We start from the raw sequence: 18,590 nt of genomic DNA, 5'->3' as shown, positions 1-18,590 counted from the left end.
GCTGGAAGGGCGATGAGGACCCAGATGCATAAAACCAAGCAACTAATAAGGTTTAAAGGTACAGAAACCTCCCCACCCTCTCCCCTTCAGAACTCCCAAGACAAGGCACGAAGGACACAAGACACGGGAGGAGCATGTGAGACCTGCACACAACGCACTGCCAAGATGGGTGTTAATCTGTCCAGGGCTGACGGGGACACAGGATGAGCGCGCGCCCTCCCCGCGCCTGCCCCACGCAAGTTTCCGCTGGAAAGTTCACAGCAGGCTGCAGCCCAGGCAGGGGCACGGCCAGGGTGGGCCAGGCACCTGGGAGAGCTCCGAGGAGGACGGACAGGATTCAGACGGGACCGGCGGACATTCCGACGGCCAGGCGCGTCGAGCCAGTCACCCTGCCAACCTCTCAGTTTCCGTTTTTAAAGGGGGAGGGACAGCAGGCAGAGAGGGAGGAGACAGAAAAACAAAACAGCCGGTAGACGGTTCACATTTGACCTCAGACAGGGTAAATATTTACCCACCCATTCACGGGCCTGGCCCTGGGGAGCGTCCTCTGCCAGGGCCACCTGAGTCTGCGCTGGTGTCTGGTCCCGACTTGAGGCCCGAGCCGGCCGAGGTCTAGCCCAGGGCACAGGGTCCAGCCCTACGGCTTGTCTGACTGAGAGCTACATGGATCCCACTGCAGGGCAGTGGAAAACAGACCGCTGTCACCGCCGAGGCCCTGCAGCGCGCGCCAAGCCCCCAGGGAGCAGGTGGGAGCTGCCCTCCACCTGGCGCCCACCTGGGCTGGGTGTCTCAGTGCACGTGTGTGGGCGTGGCTGCTCTCTTCACCAGGAGGCCACAGGGGAAGAGCACTGCCCTCCATTCCACAGATGAAGAAACCAGCGCTCAGCAAGGCCAAACGACGTACAAAGTGACACGGAAGCGAAGCTTGGCCCACCGTCGGAGCTTAGGAAGCAGAATATAGTCTAAGGGCCGGCTGCATGCCAGGCACCAGCAGAGGCCCTGGGGACACGGTAATGAACAAAGTAGGAAGCAGCTCTGTCCTTGGTGAGCCAGTGCCATCCTGTGGGGAGGGGGGACCCCACGTTACAATCACTTGAGTGGGTGAAACAGGTGCGAAGTCTGAGCAGGGAGGGGTGAGCCCGTAAGCCCCCGGGGCCCCCGCAATGTGCAGGTTTGCAGCACTGACCACACAGAAGGCTCAATGTGCAGGGTCCCAGAGGCCACACCCCAAGTCCCACTGGACACCCAGGAGAGTGGAGGCAGGTGGTCCCAGACCCCTGCAAGTCCAGGCGGCGAGCATCAGGCCCTGACTATGCCCTGCCATTCATGTAGCAAGAGCAGACAAATATGACAACTCAACGTGTCCTGACACCTGGCCAGGCCTCCCTCACGAGACGGCACCAGGGCTCCAAGAAGGCTTCAAAGGTCACCAGTCTAGGGTTGGCCAAACGGGGTTCATGGATTCTCCTAAACCAGGCGGCTGGGGCCAGCAAAAGAAAAAAAGGGCCAGCCCCATGGCGCAGCCAGTGAGCCAGTGTCTGCAGCGCCGGCATCCCACACGAGCACCAGTTCGAGTCCCGGCTGCTCCACTTCCGATCCAGCTGTCTGCTCAGGCACCTAGTAAAGCAGTGGAAGACGGCCCAGATGCTTGGGGCCCTGCACCTTCATGGGAGACCCAGATGGAGTTCCTGGCAGATAGAAAACCGGCGCCGCGGCTCACTAGGCTAATCCTCCGTCATGAGGTGCTGGCACACCGGGTTCTAGTCCCGGTCGGGGCGCTGGATTCTGTCCCGGTTGCCCCTCTTCCAGGCCAGCTCTCTGCTGTGGCCAGGGAGTGCAGTGGAGGATGGCCCAAGTCCTTGGGCCCTGCACCCCATGGGAGACCAGGAGAAGTACCTGGCTCCTGCCATCGGATTGGCGCGGTGCGCCGGTTGCAGCACGCCGGCCGCACCGGCCATTGGAGGGTGAACCAACCGAAAGAAGACCTTTCTCTCTGTCTCTCTCTCTCACTATCCACTCTGCCTGTCAAAAATAAATAAATAAATAGAAAATCAATCTGTGTGTGTGTGTGTGTGTGTGTCTTAATGTCTTAAATGAAATTTAAAAAAGAAAAAAGAAGGAAAGCCAGCCACTAACAAGGGGCTCAGAGGCTGTGTAAGCCGGGGTTCCCGCTGACAAACATCTTCACGTGTAACCGAGCCAAGATCTCTTACTCAAGTGCAGTTACTCAACACAGCCCACGTGTGGGCGTGCCTGCGGCTGTCCCATCCTGTGGGAACCCAGCGGACGGGGCTCCTGGTTAAGCGAGCGCGGCCCTCAACCACGCCACGGCCACGGTCACGGCCCTGGCCCCTGCCCACATGTTGCGCTCTCTGGCCAGCACACTGCAGCCCGGAGCTGCCCTAGCCGGCCGGAGCGCAGCCCACAGCGGCCTCCCGGTCATCTTTCTCTGGTGAGCGTAGGCTCGGATTTCAGGCCGTCCCGTCCGCTCCTCTGGGCATGACTCAGGAGTCAGTTGTCTTCTAAAATGCTTTTCATATTTCACATCAAAAATAGATGCCACGCGGCTGGGCGGCCGGCCCTCCCCGGTGCCTCCGTGGGACGGCTCACGCGAGAAAGGGGTCCGTTCACATCGGCCGGTGCCCCGGCGTCCTCCACAGAGGGCTGCCTGAGGGGGTCGGAGGCCTGGTGTGGTGGCGATGACGACGGTGACAATGACAGCCACTTGAGAGACAGGTGAGAGAAACCGGCGACGCGGGGGTCCAGGCAGCCGCGCCCCAGCGAGGCCGTGTGTACACACACTCCTGCCGCGCTCCACCTCGCCTTGGCCAGCAGTGTGATCTGTTAATGAGCTATCCTGCTTATGAACAGTCTCATTTCCCAGAGACAACCAAAACCTTTTGTTTTTTCCCTTTGTCCAATTCCCTTCAGAAAACTCTTCCAGAGAGAAGATTCTCTTCCTGACGTCGGACGGCCCTCCAGCCCCTCACGCCCAGGCGGTGACGAGGCCTCTACTGTGACAACTGAGACAGCTGTGTAAGCTGCGGAGGTGGCCAGGTCCCCTGGACACGCGGGACAGTCACAGGCGAGGACTCGCCCCGAAGGCCCCCGACAATTCTCCGGCGACTGCAGGCTTCTCCGGCGCAGCCCGAGGCTGGAAGCTGGGGGCACCATTTCCCTGTCCCCAGGCTGTTGGGACACTCCGGGATGGATGTTCTACTGCTCCTTGTCCGGTTAGCGGCTGAACCGCTGCTTTCAATTTAAAGTCTCCTTCACCTGAAAAGAAATCCTGAGTTGCAGAAAAGCACCGGGTACGTCAGCGAAGGGCCATTTCCCAGTCAGTTCATCAGCCTGGGGACACGCTGTGGCTACCGCTCACATCCGGGGTGCTACACTGGAAAACCATTATGCAGGAAGCAGGCACCTGGGGCGGCATGGGCGGCCCCCTGGGACACTCACATCCCATATGGAGGGCCTGGCGTCCAGTCCCCACCCTGCCGTCAGTGCAACTTCCTGCTGATGTGCGCCCTGCGAGGCAGCAGGTGATGGCTTCAGCAGTGGGGTCCCTGCCACCCAAGTGGAAGATCTAGACTGAGTTCCGGACTCGGGCTTCAGCCCAGCCCAGCCCAGCCCTGGATATTAAGGGCTTATAGGGAGTGAACCAGCAGATAGAAGACGCTCCCCACCACCACCCACTTTTCAAACAAACAAAAGTAAATAAAAAGTAGCTTTTTAAAAAATTCGGGGGCTGGCACTGTGGCTTAGCAGGTAAAGCCACCGCCTGCAGTGCTGGCATCCCACATGGATGCTGGTGATGGGTCCCTGCCACCCACATGGGCAGCTTAAGTTCTGGGCTCCTGGCTTCAGTCTGGCCCAGCGCTGGCTGTTGTGAGCATTTGGGAAGTGAACCAGTAGATGGAAAATCTTGTGCTCTCTCTGCTTTTCAAATAGAATTAATTTTTTTTTTTAATGTTGAAAGCCAAATAGCCTTACGTGGGGATTCTCGAAGCCGACACAGACACACACAGATAACACGCTAGTGGCATCATTCCCCCAAGTGCAGGAACGGTAAGGCCCCGCGTCTGCTCTCGTGTTTTCTCACAAGGCTTCTTGTAGCAGATAAGAAGGCTGTTTTTGGCCAGCCTAGGTTTTTGTGACCCTACAGGACCAGGGCAGGCTGCCCCACGAGCAAGCTCTCGCTCCTCCACAAAACCCTCCCTCCGCAGCCAGGATGGGGCAGGATGGAGAGAGCAGAGCTGTGGGGAGAACCACCGGCATACCCCGGCGTTCCCAGGCAGTGGCCAGTGGCCGGGGTGGGCGTGCCCGCCACACTCGCTTGCTCGCTGGCAGCCAGCCCACGTCAGAGCCGGCAGGAAACAGAAGACGACAGCAACGGGGCTGCGTGGAAATCCCCACCGGGCTGCAGGCCGGGGTGTGACTCAGCGCCACCCTCAGCCAAGCTCCGGGTGGCCACAGCCGTCAGGCTGCCCACCGTGTCGTGGCCGTGAATGATGGAGCAGGTGCAGTCGGGTCCCGAGGACTCCCTCCCGACAGATGAGGCAGGGCTTCGAGATCTGGGGGCAGCCCCCTAAGCACGAGGGTCCCGGCAATCCTGGGCCACAGTGCCTCCGCCTCCTCCCAGCCAGGCACCTGCCCCTGTGCCACCCACGGCAGTTACCAGTCTGAGCCCAGACACCGACACTCAGCCAGATACAGCCGCCGGGACAGAGGCCCTGCCTTATCTCCCCAAGAGGCATCTGAGACGAGGGCTCTTACAAACCATTCCTGCGCGGATCCAGAGACGGGCGACAGCTGCAGCTGACCTGTTACCACTGGCAACCGTCCCCCCGCCCCCGCGCGCCCTTGCCAAGACATAGTGTGTCTACCTGGGTGGCCAGGGCCTCTGCCGTGCGTGTCCCCGCTGTCACACTAAGGTACTCCAGGTGAACTAAGTCCTGGGCCTTGTTCCTTCCCCCTAGAAAGTAGCCACCCACTCCAGGGCCAGGTAGCTAGCAGAAGAAGCGAAGGGCAGATAAAGGTAGTGGGTGGGGGTCTCAAAACCTGTCCCCAGGGAGATGCAGGAGGCTTCCCACAGTCACAGTCTTCAGCTTCGGACGTTACTAGAAAAATCCAATTACAGGATGGCACTTAGAAAACATCCCCTTGCCCTGACTTAACTACCTGCCAAAGCTTTCTTAGGCAACTTTACCTTTGGACTCTATAAGCCTCTTACAAAATAATCCACTTGCCCTGTTCCCCTGAGCGTGGACGGGGCTGGACTTAATGGATGTCTTTGGCAAGTCTGAGCTACACCTTGGCCAGGCTCCCGTCCATCTACCTAATAAACAATTCCATTCAGCTGAAAGCGCTCCAGGCTCTCCACAGCCCGTGCCATCGCCCCGCCAGGCCCCCACCCAGCTCCCACCCCGTGGCTCTCGCTGGCACCCCAGCACGGCCATGCAGCGGGAGTGACCAGGCCTCTGTGCCCACCTCCTCACCTCTCGTCCACACTGCCACAGGCTCCGGCCCCAGCGCTCCACTGCGACCACCACCACAATGGGCACTCAGTGGTCTCCAGGTTACAAAATCCCAAACCTGCACTTTCCAGGCCTGGTCATCGGGCTTTGGGGACATCAGGGCTGTGCTTCCCTCCCTCTGGGTACAGGGCCCATCACTCTGCGGGGCACCAGCTTGCTCCTCATCCCACCCTCACGTCCTCCCCAACATGGCCCTGTCCATCCAGTAACAACTCCCAACTCTCTTATCTCAGCCAGGACCTCTCCCCCAAACTCCATGTGCCCAGCTGCCGGGGGTCTCTGTCCCACATAACAGGTGATCCGTGCATCCAACAATTCTGGGCATGATTCCATGCCAGGCTTAACAGGAGCTGCATGTCCCTGACCTTGGGGAGACACTTGGGGAGCTGCAGAGATGGCACAGCCTCCCCCGGCCGGGGCGGACCTGGAAGGCAGCCTGGGAAGCCAGCAGGTACCACCTCTCAGAAAGAAGCCAAGGAGAACAGCCGGATTTGGACAGAAGACATCTGGGGTCTGTTTTATATCTAAGCCTGGTAAGAAACTCTCTTACCTGTGTTTTCTACATACCCATGTACGCTACACCCAGCCTTCCGTCCCCAGCTGCCCTGACCACCCTGGGGACCAGAGCCCAGCGGCTCCTATGCTGGGAGTTAGTGGGCACCCAGCACCAAGCCAGGCACGGGGTCGGCACCCAACACGGGCAGACTCAAAGAAGGTATTTCAGAAGCAGAGAGAGACTCTAAGTCTCCATCCACGTGGTCTTCTCGGATCACCTGCTCTTTAGGGCATCACTCAAACAACAGAAAGCGTTTGAAAAGCTGTGCTCCAGAAGCCACAGTTCCACCCGGCACCGGCCGCTCAGACCCTACCAGGGGCCTGTAGCTCCTAATGATCAAAAGGAGACACAGCGGGGGTGGCCCTGGGCTGCGGCTCGAGGCACCTGCTTTGGGACCCGTGGTTTCCTCTGCTATGATAGGCAGGCGTTGGACCACAAGGTCTGAGGCCCCCGCAGGCTCCGACACTCGGCTCTCTGCTACCTTCACGGTGTGCACAGCAAAAGCGTGCCTGCTGGCGGCTCAGAGGCAGGACCCGGGGTCAGTCCCTGAGAAAGGCCAGCAGTGTGGGAAAACAGCTGGACTGCAAGTCTAAAGACCTGAGTCTGTGTCCAGACGTGCATTTTTCAACCTGTGCAAACTTTGTGCATTTAAAATTAATTATTTCAGGCCGGCACTGTGGCATAGCAGGTAAAGCCGCCGCCTGTAACGCCGGCATCCCATGTGAGTGCAGGTTCATGTCCTGGCTGCTCCACTTTGATCCAGCCCTGTTAATGCACCTGGGAAAGCAGCCAAAGATGGCCCAAGTGCTTGAGCCCTGCACCCACATGGGAGACCCATATGGAGTTCCTGGCTCCTGGCTTCAGCCTGGCCCAGCCCCGCTGCCCTATGGGGAATAAATCTGCAGATGGAAGATATCTCTGTGACTTTGAATTAAATAAATAAATCTTTAAATAGAATAAAATGAATTATTTCTCTTCCCAGTTACTCCTCTAACCAAGCCACTGCTGGCCCCAGCCCTCAGGGAGCCTTCCCTTTGAAAGGGGAGACTGTGGAACATTCACACAAATGCCTGCTCCACTGTGTTCCGGCACTGGGGAGACGGAGGCCCGGGGACTGATGAGAACTGGATGAAGCAGTCCAGAATGGCTTCCTGGAGGAAGTGAGCCCGGGGATTTCCAGGCAGTTTACAACTCTGTTCAAGACAAACACCAATGGGGCCGGCACTGTGGTGTAGCAGGTAAAGCAATTGCCTGCAGTGCCGGCAATGCACTGGTTCAAGTCCCGGCTGCTCCACTTCCCATCCAGCTCTCTGGTGTGGCCTGGGAAAGCAGTGGAGGACGGCCCAAGTGCTTGGGGCCCTGCACCTGTGTGGAGACCCAGAAGAAGCTCTTGGACCCTGCTTCAGATTGGCTCAACTCTGGCCACTGAGGCCATTTGAGGAGTGAACCAGCAGACAAAGATCTCTCTCTCTCTCCCTCTCCCTCTCTGCTGTAACTATTTCTAATAAATAAATCTTTAAAAAAAAAAAAAAGAGGAAAGGCTAGGGCAGAGCGGAGGACGGGAGGTCAAAGACCTGACCTAGCCAGGGGGCCCTAGGCAATTCAGCATCCATCTGAGCACAACAGGGTCAGGAGCACCCCCCACCCTTCGCTGCGCTGTGGCTGCGCTCAGAGGAGCAGGACAGGCAAGGAGCCCTGTGAAAGTCAAGGGCAGGTGCAGGTGTGGAGGACCTGGGAAGGACCTGGACGGGGCCGCTGGTGTGGGCGGAGCATCCTGGGGTTGGGGCGGGGTGGGGGGGGCTGCCTGAAGGAAGCAGCACCCAGGGGTCTGAAGGTGGTCCAGACAGAAAGTAGTGTGCTTCTCCACCCCTAAATTAGATACAGGCTGTGGGCTGGAAGGTGGAAGAAGAGGGAGAGGCCAAGGTCAAAGCCAGGATTCCGGCCGGCGCCGCGGCTCACTAGGCTAATCCTCCGCCTTGCGGCGCCGGCACACCAGGTTCTAGTCCCGGTCGGGGCGCCGGATTCTGTCCCGGTTGCCCCTCTTCCAGGCCAGCTCTCTGCTGTGGCCAGGGAGTGCAGTGGAGGATGGCCCAAGTGCTTGGGCCCTGCACCCCATGGGAGACCAGGAAAAGCACCTGGCTCCTGCCATCGGATCAGCGCGGTGTGCCGGCCGCAGCACGCCGGCCGCGGCGGCCATTGGAGGGTGAACCAATGGCAAAGGAAGACCTTTCTCTCTCTCTCTCTCTGTCACTGTCCCCAGGCTGGGGTCACATCTCCACAGTCTCTGCCCGCGTGGTTTGTGCGCACTGGGATAGGGCTGCCCCAACTGTGAACTGCGAGAGAGCCGTCACCTCCTACCTGGAGGCTGGCGTGCCACTGTTTGCTTATTTTTGTTTTGAAATAGGATGCTACTGAAAAACAGTGAGGCCATTTCCTGGGAAGCAGGGACAGTGAGGGCCACCCAACGTGACACACGCAGCCAGCTGAAGGCAGCTTGTTCCTCGCCCCAGAGAGAGTGCGTCTGCCTGGGTGGGCCTCTGCACGGTGGCCAGCCCTGTGCCAAGCACAACCGTAGGTGGCAGTGGCCCCAATGCCATGAGCAGCTGCCCACTGGGGCCAGGACCTCCCTCTCGCCTACTGGGTTTTTCCATCAGGCAAGGGAACTGAGAAGAGTGAGCAAGAAAGAGACTGTCACCCCTCATCTCACCTCTGCCGGCACCAAGTGGGTGGAAAGGCCTGGTGGGCTCCCTGGCAGAAGAGATCTCGCCGCTTTGCCAGCCCCCTCGCCATGGTGAGCACCATCTTGGCAGCGCACAGGCACGCACGCCCGTCTGCGTTGGCACTTCCATGTCCGGCCACGCTCAGGAACCCCAACCTGGGCGGCAGCTTTTTTCTGTGCGTGGCCAGGCGGGCAGCACCGCCGGCTCTCTGCCTCCCAACGCGTCCTGGCTGCTGCCTAAGGATGAGCTCACACGGCAGAGTTCAGGAAGAACTGCACCAAGATCTTGTGAGCACCTCCTGTGCCCTGCCCCCGGGGCGGCCGTGAGGGAAGTGAGACACAGCTGCCATCCTCCAAGAGCTACAGATCGAACGGAATGGAACCAATACAAATGAAACGACCCTGTTTACGGAGCTCCGGTTCCCAGCACCCACAGGAGCGTTTCGCTTATGTTCCAGCCCCTGAAAATGCTGCATTTCTCCCCAGGGTAAATTAAAAACAAAAATGAAAATACTCACAGCTATGTTAGTCTTGTCAGGAGTCGTATTTCCATTTTACCTTCGGCTGCTAGGAAGCTCTAAGTCAGGATGGGCCACCTCCAACCACCTTACAAAACCTTCCGAGACGCGATGCTGTGGACCAACAAAACACCCTCCTGCCTCCGTCCTCTTCCCCACCGCTTCCTGAATTTCTTATCTTCATCCTTTTATTTATTTATTTATTTATTTTTTGACAGGCAGAGTGGACAGTGAGAGAGAGAGACAGAGAGCAAGGTCTTCCTTTGCCGTTGGTTCACCCTCCAATGGCCGCCGCGCTGATCCGATGGCAGGAGCCAGGTGCTACTCCTGGTCTCCCATGGGGTGCAGGGCCCAAGCACCTGGGCCATCCTCCACTGCACTCCCTGGCCACAACAGAGAGATGGCCTGGAAGAGGGGCAACCGGGACAGAATCCGGTGCCCCGACCGGGACTAGAATCCGCTGTGCCGGCACCGCAAGGCGGAGGATTAGCCTAGTGAGCCGCGGCGCCGGCCATCTTCATCCTTTCTATAACTCACTGTGTTCTTAGAGCTCCCCCAAATCCCTTTTAGAAACAAGGTAGATGAAGAATAAATATACTGAAAAAGTTGGTTAATACCACAAAGCTACCATAACGAAGGCCAGCATGCAGACAGACATACAGATCGGAGGGACAGAACTGGGAGTGCATAAATAAATAAATAAACTCTCACATTTTTAACGCACTGATTTTTAAGATTTACTTATTTGAAAAGCAGAGTGACACAGAGAAGGAGAGACGGGGAAAAAAGAGATCTCTCATCCGCTGGTTCACTCCCCAAATGCCCATGGCAACCAGGCCAAAGCCAGAAGCCAGGAACTCCATTCGGGTCTCCCATGTGGGTGGCAGGAGCCCAAGTACTTAGGCCACCCTCTGCTGCCTCTCAGGACGCGTTAGCAAGAAGCTGGGTTAGAAAGCAGAGCAGCCAGGACTCAAACTGGCGCTGCAACAGGGACGGGTGCATCCCGAACAGCAACTGCACCTGCTGTGCCATAATGCCTGCTCCTGACTTCCAACAAGGTGCCCAGATCCTCTCCATAAACAGTCCCGGGCGACAGGATCCCCACGTGCGGAAGAATGACACTGAACCCCTTCCCCCACCTTACACAAAAATGAAGTCAAAACAGATCACAGACCCACAGGTAAGAGCTACGATTAGAAAACTCTTAGAAATATACAAGAGAACACATCTTTCAGACTTGGAGTAGGCAATGGTTTTCCTGGATACAGGCAAAGATGACAAAAGGAAAACAAACTGAGCTCCACCAAAATTAAAAACATTTGTGCTTCAAAGGAGACCATCGAGAGTGAAAAACCAACCCACACGCTGACGAAAATGTTTGCAAACTACATATCTGATAAGGAATCTTGCGTCCAGAATATATAAGGCACTCTTCCAACTCAACACTAAAAAGACAATCAAAATATGTGTGCATATTTCTCCAAAGGAGACAGACGTGCGAACAGCCAATGAGACATGAGAAGATGCTCGGGTAGCAGGCATTAGGGAAACGCAAATCAAAACCATAATGAGACACCACTTCGCGCTGAGTGAAGCAAACACAGACAATGACCAGTGTCAGGGGGCCCCGAGGCGGGGAGGGGCCGAGACATGGGAACCACATACATTGAAATGGCCCATGCGCTTTGGAAAACAATTCGACAGTCCCTCAAAAAGTTAAACAGGACCTTACCCAAAGACCCAGTCATGCCACTCCTAAATGTCTACCCAGGATACACGGAAGCGCATGTCCACACAAAAACCCCAACACTAATGCTCCCACCAGCTCTGTTCACAACAGCCAGGAAGGAAAACCAACACCCACAGTGTCTACCAGCATGGGAACAGACACACAAACCATGGTATATCTATGCAATGGAATACCATAGAGCCATCAAAAAGAATACAGCACAAACATTACAACATGAACATACCTTTAAAACATTGTGTTAAATGAAAGAAGTCACAGAAGACTACGTATCTGTTTCCATTTATACGAAATGTCCAAAAGAGGCCAAACCAGAGAGCCAGGGCTAAGCAGCGTGTAAAGACAGGGAATATGAACAGGCAGGTCTCCGACTATGGTAATAAAAATAGTCTAAAATTAGATAGTGATGACCATTGTGCAACTCTGTGAATATGCTAAAACCACTGAATTGGACGTGGCCGCACAGGGAATTTTATGGTGTATAAATTGTATGATATACTGTTATTTCCCAAAAGGTTGGTTACACAAAGTCTAGACTTGTGTTAATAGCAATGAGCCAAGGCTGCTTTCTTGGTTTTGACAATCGCCCTGTGGTAATGCAAGACGTAGACGTGAGCGAAGTCGGGGGAGGAGCAGGTGCAAACTCTCACTGCTCTCTCTGCAAAGCCCGCCTACCGGCCCCTGCGTGGCTCTGCAGGAGGCTCCGCGCCCACCAGGGCAGCCCACAAAGGCCGAACCAGGCGCAAGGAGCACATGCACCCTCCCTCCAACTGGCAGAGAAACCCCAACCCCAGGCAGAGGCAGCAGGTGCACGCTCCAGGGGGCACTCCACAGACCTCGGCCAACTGTGTGAGTCTCATCTCCCCAACAGCAGCTGGCCCAGGGCAGAAGTACAGCTTACTTATTCCTATGCCCCCTGGTCTTAAAGCTATACACTCGGGGTATTCCTATGCATGAACGGATACGGGCACAGGTGACCTAGTTCAGTAAGCACAAAGGAGCTCCCTGTCTCTAATGAAAACCTGCAGGTTTTTTTGTTTTTTAAATTATTTGACAGGTAGAGTTATAGACAATGAGAGAGACAGAGAGAGAGAGACAGAGAGAAAGGTCCTCCTTCCCTTGGTACCCCCCAAATGGTCACTACGGCCGGTGCACTGTGCCAATCCGAAGCCAGGAGCCAGGTGCTTCCTCCTGGTCTCCCATGTGGGTGCAGGGCCCAAGCACTTGGGCCATCTTCCACTGCCTTCTTGGGCCACAGCAGAGAGCTGGACTGGAAGAGGAGCAACCGGGACTAGAACCCGGCGCCCACATGGGATGCCGGCGCCGCAGACGAAGGATTAACCAAGTGAGCCACGGCGCCGGTCCCAAACCTGCAGGTTTTAAGCAGAGAGCCGCTAAAAGTCAAGAGTGCTCTTGGTACCTCAGATGGCCCTTGTCACCTGGGCTTCTGTTTTCTGCAGAGACCGGGAGCCCCAGTCTGGGAGGTAACTGGGCAGTGGGCCAGGCTGAGGTGGCCCCTGCTTCCTGCTGGGCCCAGCCTGCTGACACCACGGAGGGGCCGGCGTGTGCAGGCAGCACGCGGGCCTCACGAGCTCACTGGGTTTTCACCAGGTTTTCGTCCCCTGTCCACTGAGCATAGTCCCCCACCCCCAACCCCTTGCTTGTCCTTCTTAGTGTGGGTGTGTTTTAACGACTCCAAGGCTCTTGGCTTGCTTTCCTAATCCCACAGGAGAACCCAGGCGTCCCACCCAGCGCAGGCTGTCACAGGGGCCAGGGAGCAGTCCCACGCTGAACACCGTCCCCTGGGACAAGCTCGGGGTCCGGTCCCAGGGACCGAATGCCGCGCGGTGATACTAAGTTCTCAGAAGCCACATGGGCCCCTCCTGCCTCCCACTCGCTTTGCAGGTGAGAGTCCTGTGTCCCCGAGGGTTGCGGTGACTTGCACAAGGTCACCCAGCTTCAATCAGACCAAAATGAGTCAATTCTTCCTGAAGCGCCACCACGAAGCGCTGTTCAGGGCGGGAGGGCGAGCAGTCCACACGGAGCGCGCTCCCCGCCTCACTGAGCGTTCGTTCACAGGGGAAATCCTATCTCACGAGCGAACAGGTGTGGGAAGGCACGAGTCACTGACCATTACAAAGCGTCACCCACAGGTGCACGCAGTCACTCCCCACGGAGCGACCACGCAATCGCTTTCTCCCAGGCAGGCAATAGGCCTGGAGATGCGAGGATGAGCAGGAACTGACCCTAAAAAGTTTGTAGAACATCATTTAGCTTCATCTTATTTGAAAGAGACAGAGTATCTCCCATCCACTGGTTCACTCCCCGAATGCCTACAACAGCTGGGGCTGGACCAGGCTGAACCCGGGAGCCCAGAACTCCATCCAGGTCTCCCATGTGGGTGGCAGGGACCCAAAGACTTGAGCCATTGCCTGCTGCCCCGCAAAGTGCACATTAATGGGAAGCTGGATTCTAAAGGAGAACCGGACTTTGAGATCAGACCAATTTGTGGGGCTGGCGCTGTGGCGTAGTGCGTAAAGCCGCTGCCTGCAGTGTCAGCATCTCATACGGGCACCAGTTTGAGGCCCGGCTGCTCCACTTCCGATCCAGCTCTCTGCTGCGGCCTGGGAAAGCAGCGGAAGATGGCCCAAGTCCTTGGACCCCTGCACCTGTGTGGGAGACCTAGAGGAAGGTCTAAGCTCCTGGCTTCAGGTGGGCTCAGCTCTGGCCATTGTCATTTGGGGAGTGAACCAGTGGATGGAAGACCTCTCTCTCTCTCTCTCTCTCTCTCTCTCTCTCTCTCTGCCTCTGCCTCTCTGTAACTCTTTTAAATAAATAAGTAAAGAAATCTTAAAAAAGAAAAAGACTCCTCCTAAGCCTATTTCAAAGGAGCCTTGGCAGACATAACCTTCATCCTAGGCACCACCGTTTGGTCACCCTCGTTTACCTGCCCCTCCAGACCGGTGAAATGTCTAGGCTTCCAGTATTTCTTCCTCCCAAATGAGGATGAAGCACAGCTGTCTCCATGTCTATGAAGTCACAGACCCCAACGCAGAGCGCAGCAGGCACACACTCAGCGCAGAGAACAGAGCTCACACAACGAGACAGGGACAACACCACGATCCGGACAAACGGATCCCAGCTGGCCACCCAGCGGTCAGTCCCTCAGAGCCTCTGCCCTTGGGAGACGGTGAGAGACAGCCCCGGAAACAAACGACTCCAGCACCCACCCGGCATCAGCATCACGGTGGGTGCCGAGACCCAGGCGTGCTCGGCTGTGGGGACACGGAGGACACGGTGCAGCAGCGGGGGAGCGGGGCCAGCGGCGTGCAGATGCTGCTCCTCAGGGATCAAGCTGGGAATATGGTTCAGAGGAAGTCACAGGCACAGGACGGTCCAGGCTGGCCGTGAGGCACCGCCAGGAGGCCAGAGGGGGCTGGGGCAGGCTGGGGACGGCATCGTCCAGAGTGTGGGCACCATTGACATTTCTGGGCCAGGAGTGAGGGCTTTCAAGTCTCACGATTTTCCCCAACATCTGCCCCCGTGGCAGTTTAGTGCCCCTGGGGAAGCCCTGGCCATGGGCAGCAGGTGCACAGCCCTGGGGGTCTGCAGCTGCCAGGCAGAAAGCTAATGGAGAGCAAGAGGAGAAGGAAGGGGCTGTGGGGTGCAGAGTCCGAAGCCAGGTCAGGCCCCAAGCCCCGCGATGACGCCAAAGCAGGGGCTGCCAGGGTGAGCTCTGCCCTACAGAAAGCTCACCCGGGGGCGGTGGGGGGATGGGGGGTGCTCGGCGTGAGATTCCCCCAAGGTCCCTTCCAGCTACACTGAGCCCCAACCGCCCCCGCATCTGCACCAACAGTCGCCACCCTCGGTGCACAGCAGCAAAACAAGTCAGGGCGGGTGGAGGGTTTTCTTACAAACCCCCAAGCTTCCTCCTTTCCCAGGGGAGGCAGGCACCGCGCACGAGGGCGTGGCGTGCAGGGAAGCACGGCGGGCTCGCGCACGCACTGACCCTGGCCACCGGGCAGTGACCTGGGCAGGGAGGGCAGGGAAGGCAGCTGCCCTCCTCTCAGGGGTCACGTCCAGCCTTGTGCAGCCCCATCTGCCCGCACCTGCAGGTGGCCACAGACCACAGCAGGGGGCAGGAGGACACGGTGACCAGGCTCTCCCCTCCTGTGGTACCTCAGGAAGCAAAGACTTGGCCAACCTCATCCTGGGCAGAAGCGCAGGGCACAGCAGAGCCACCTCCGTCCTGGGCGACCACGGTCTCTGTGCCCAAGATCCCCACCACCTGTCACTCCTCTGGCATCCGAGGCCCAAAGACTGACGCCCCCACAGGGCTCTGGTCCAAGCGTGAGTCACTAAAACGGACGTCTTTTATAAGTCTGCACAGCAAACATCTGCTGAGGGCCTGCCCATGCCAGGTCCTGTGCTGGGCACTGGGGAGGAGACAGGGGGGGCAGGGGGACAACCAAGGCTGGGGAGCTGGCGGTGCCAGGCCTGCAGCCACCAGGGGAGACCGGCGTCCACTGGGACTCCTGCAAAGCTCACTCCCTCCCTCCCTAGCTCCCTCCCTCCTGGGAATGATATGTTCTGATACCATCATTTTGCATCTCCCGGGGTAATAAACACTAGGTCATTAGCGCCATTAACACCTTCGTGTGAATTAGGCAATCAGATGAAGTGTCACCTTGCCAAGGGCCGAGACATGGGGCTGGGGAGGCTGATGCCAGAGGAGTGAGGCCAGGAAGAGGCGGGTGCTCCGCGGGGACAGACCCAGAAGGCACCAGGACTGTGCGGAGACCACAGCCAGCACTTGTGTTCTCCCCGTGTGATTCACACCCACAAATATTTACTGAGCTCCTCGGTCCTGGGCACACAGAGAACAAGAGAGATGGCTCCCGCTCTCCAGGGACAGACAGACAGTAAACAGATCACAAGGATTTCTAACTACACGCTGGGAGTGGGGGCTCCACGAGGGGCTGAAATTAAGAGCCAGGGGGACTTCGGGAGGGCTCTGTAGGATGATGTTTAAGCTGAGACCTGCCTCACATAGCCATGCAAACTCTGATGGACAGAACGCAGAATGCCACCAAGCAGATGGATCAATCAGCGTGTGCAAAGGCCCTGGGGAGGAAAATGCAAGGCGGTCAGAATGGGGCTGATGGCCCAGCCAAGAGGAGGGGCTGGAAGGGCAGACCAGGGCCAGACCCCAGGACCTCAGCAGGGATTTGGACCCTGTCCCTCTCGGCTACAAGGGGCCTGGAACAACTTTCAGCAGCTGGACGATGTTTATTTGGCAGAAATCACTCAGGCTGAGAACAGGCGCAGCAAAGAGGAGGCTGCAGAAAGGGAAGCCAGTTAGGAGGGAAGCTGGGCCACAGGGACCCTGGTGTGGCTGCGCAGGCGGCAGTGGAGACGAGGGGGCAGCTGCTCTCAAGACACCCGGGAGGCAAAACCAACAGGGTGCAGTGGCGAGGGTGCAGAAGGCAGAACAAGGAGCAGATCCCGTCCCAGGTCTAAGCAAGGCCCTGCGAGGTGGAAATCCACAGGGGCCTGGACGCCATCCCACGGGCCCTGACCTCAGCTGGGGCAGCAGAAGATACCCAGAGCCAGGGCGCCGGGGTCAGAGACCACCGCCATCTCTCCCTCCTGGGCCCGCTCAGCCACACGGACTTCTGCCCTTTCTAGAGGTGCCAAAAAGCAGCACAGGAAGCTGGCCCTGCTGCCAGAGTGACTAATACTCATCGTGGGTATGCACAGTAGCCATCCTTCAGGACCGTGAAATCTGGCCGACGGCGACAGCCGCAAGCCAGCAGCCACCCTGTCCAGGCTCTGCCAGGCCTGCTTTCCCTCCCCCGTTGGGGGGGGGGGGAGGCTCGGGGCTTGCCTTTCCCACTGCCCAGGTCTGGTCAGCACCCTAGGTTCCCACGGCTGAGGGCAGGTGCATCACGATCCGGTCCCCTACCAGTGACAGAAGCAGCTTGTCTCTCCCCACGGACTGCAGCAGAGGCAGAACACAGAGGGCAACTCGGAGAACTTCTCGTCCAGCCTTTCCATTTTCTGACATGCAAGCAGAGGCTTAGAGAAGTCAAAGGAACTGCCCAAGGTCACAGAGCAGAGCTGAAACAAAAACTCTAGGCCCAGGGCTCTTCCTCTGGGGTCCCAGCAGCAGGTCCGAGACAGCAGGGGCCTCCTGCTCAGGTAGCAGGTGAGCGGCAGCCTTGGCCACCCCCATCACTTCAAGAAGCAGAGAAGGAGGCGGACGCTGTGGCACAGTGGGTTAAGCCATCGCCTGCCTAGGATGCCAGCAACCCCTATGGAAGTGCTGGTTCGAGTCCCGGCTACTCGACTCCCCATCCAGGTCCCTGTGCAGAGCATGGCCCAAGTGCTTGGGCCCCTGCACCCACCTGGGTGGAGTTCCAGGCTCCTGGCTTTGGCCCGGCCCAGCCCTGGGGCCATTGTAGCCATCTGGGAAGTGAATCAACAGAGGGAAGATCAATCAATCTCTCCCCCCACCGCCCATGCTTTCAAATTAATAAGTAATAAATCTTTAAAAACGAAGAGGGTAAGGAAGGCAGCCATGTAGACACCTGCCTGATCAGACTCCCAGGGAAGTTTGCACACGTGGCCACCAGGCCTGCACTCCCACACAGCTCTCAGACGGGAAGCAGGTGTCGGCGGAAAAGCGGGAGCAGAGTTCACGGCCAGGACACAGAGGAAAGGCTCCTGGGGGTGCCGGGGGCGTCTCAGAGCAGACCAAAGGCAAGCGCCAGCTCTCAGAAGCAGTGGTGCCGCCCACACAACGCTGCTGTGGATTTTTCCAGCCCGAAGCTCTGTGAAGGAAAAGGGGTGGGCAAAGCCCACAGAGGAAGTACTTTCTTGTGTGACAAGGATCATCAAGGAAACGAGATAACAACACAGCACAGAAAGCAGCGATCCAGGGTAAACTTGGCCATGTGTGCCAAGCCCCTTGCCAAAGTCGTCTGCCTCCAGCCACCTGCCAGCACCCAGGGGGACTCGCGCGAAAGCAGCTAGAAGAGGGGCACGGGCACACAGTTAACCTGAACGTGTACCACACGCTCATTAGGTGCAGGCACAACTCCTGGGAACAGGGGAAGAGACGGCCACCACGGCCTTCCCGGCACAGATGTACCTGAACTTGAGAGTCTGAAGGTGGGTGCCGAGTGCTGGAGAGTGGGGACAGAGGCCAGCCTCCAAGGGCAGTCCCAGGTGGGCATTTGGCCTAGGGGTCAAGACACCAGCTGAGACACCTACATCCCCTCAGAGTACCTAACTTCCGTTCCGGACTCTAGCCCCTGACTCCAGCCTCCTGCTATCGCACACCCTGGGAAGTAGCAGTGACAACTCAAGAAGTGGGGTCCTGGGGCTGGCATTTTGGCACAGTGGGTTAAGCTGCCACCCATGACATCAGCAGCCCATACTGGAGTGCCTGCTCAAGTCCCTGCTGCTCCATTTCCAATCCAGCTCCCTGTTAATGCTCCTAGGAAAGCAG

The 18,590-nt window shown here is 57.8% G+C and overlaps 1 protein-coding gene and 1 long non-coding RNA gene across 5 annotated transcripts in view; one reads left to right on the top strand and one right to left on the bottom strand.

Moving 5' to 3' along the window:
* Window positions 1-18,590, bottom strand: part of SMAD3 (SMAD family member 3) — a 113,755-nt gene that overhangs the window by 53,630 nt on the left and 41,535 nt on the right. Inside the window, exon 1 of one of the 4 annotated variants that reach the window (XM_070054403.1) lies at window positions 307-870. The exons of the other annotated variants lie outside the window; for them this stretch is intronic. The gene's annotated coding sequence lies outside the window, so the exon portion shown is untranslated. Of the gene's footprint in view, window positions 1-306; window positions 871-18,590 lie in introns of those variants that run through there. 4 annotated transcript variants of the gene reach the window in all.
* Window positions 2,245-7,625, top strand: LOC138844709 (uncharacterized). Its single transcript, XR_011380944.1, has 2 exons — window positions 2,245-2,736; window positions 2,932-7,625. It is a non-coding gene; the product is annotated as an uncharacterized lncRNA (long non-coding RNA).

The sequence above is a fragment of the Oryctolagus cuniculus genome, chromosome 12 (assembly GCF_964237555.1).
Source record: "Oryctolagus cuniculus chromosome 12, mOryCun1.1, whole genome shotgun sequence".
NCBI lineage: Eukaryota > Metazoa > Chordata > Mammalia > Lagomorpha > Leporidae > Oryctolagus > Oryctolagus cuniculus.
This window is presented reverse-complemented; position numbering and strand designations above follow the sequence as displayed.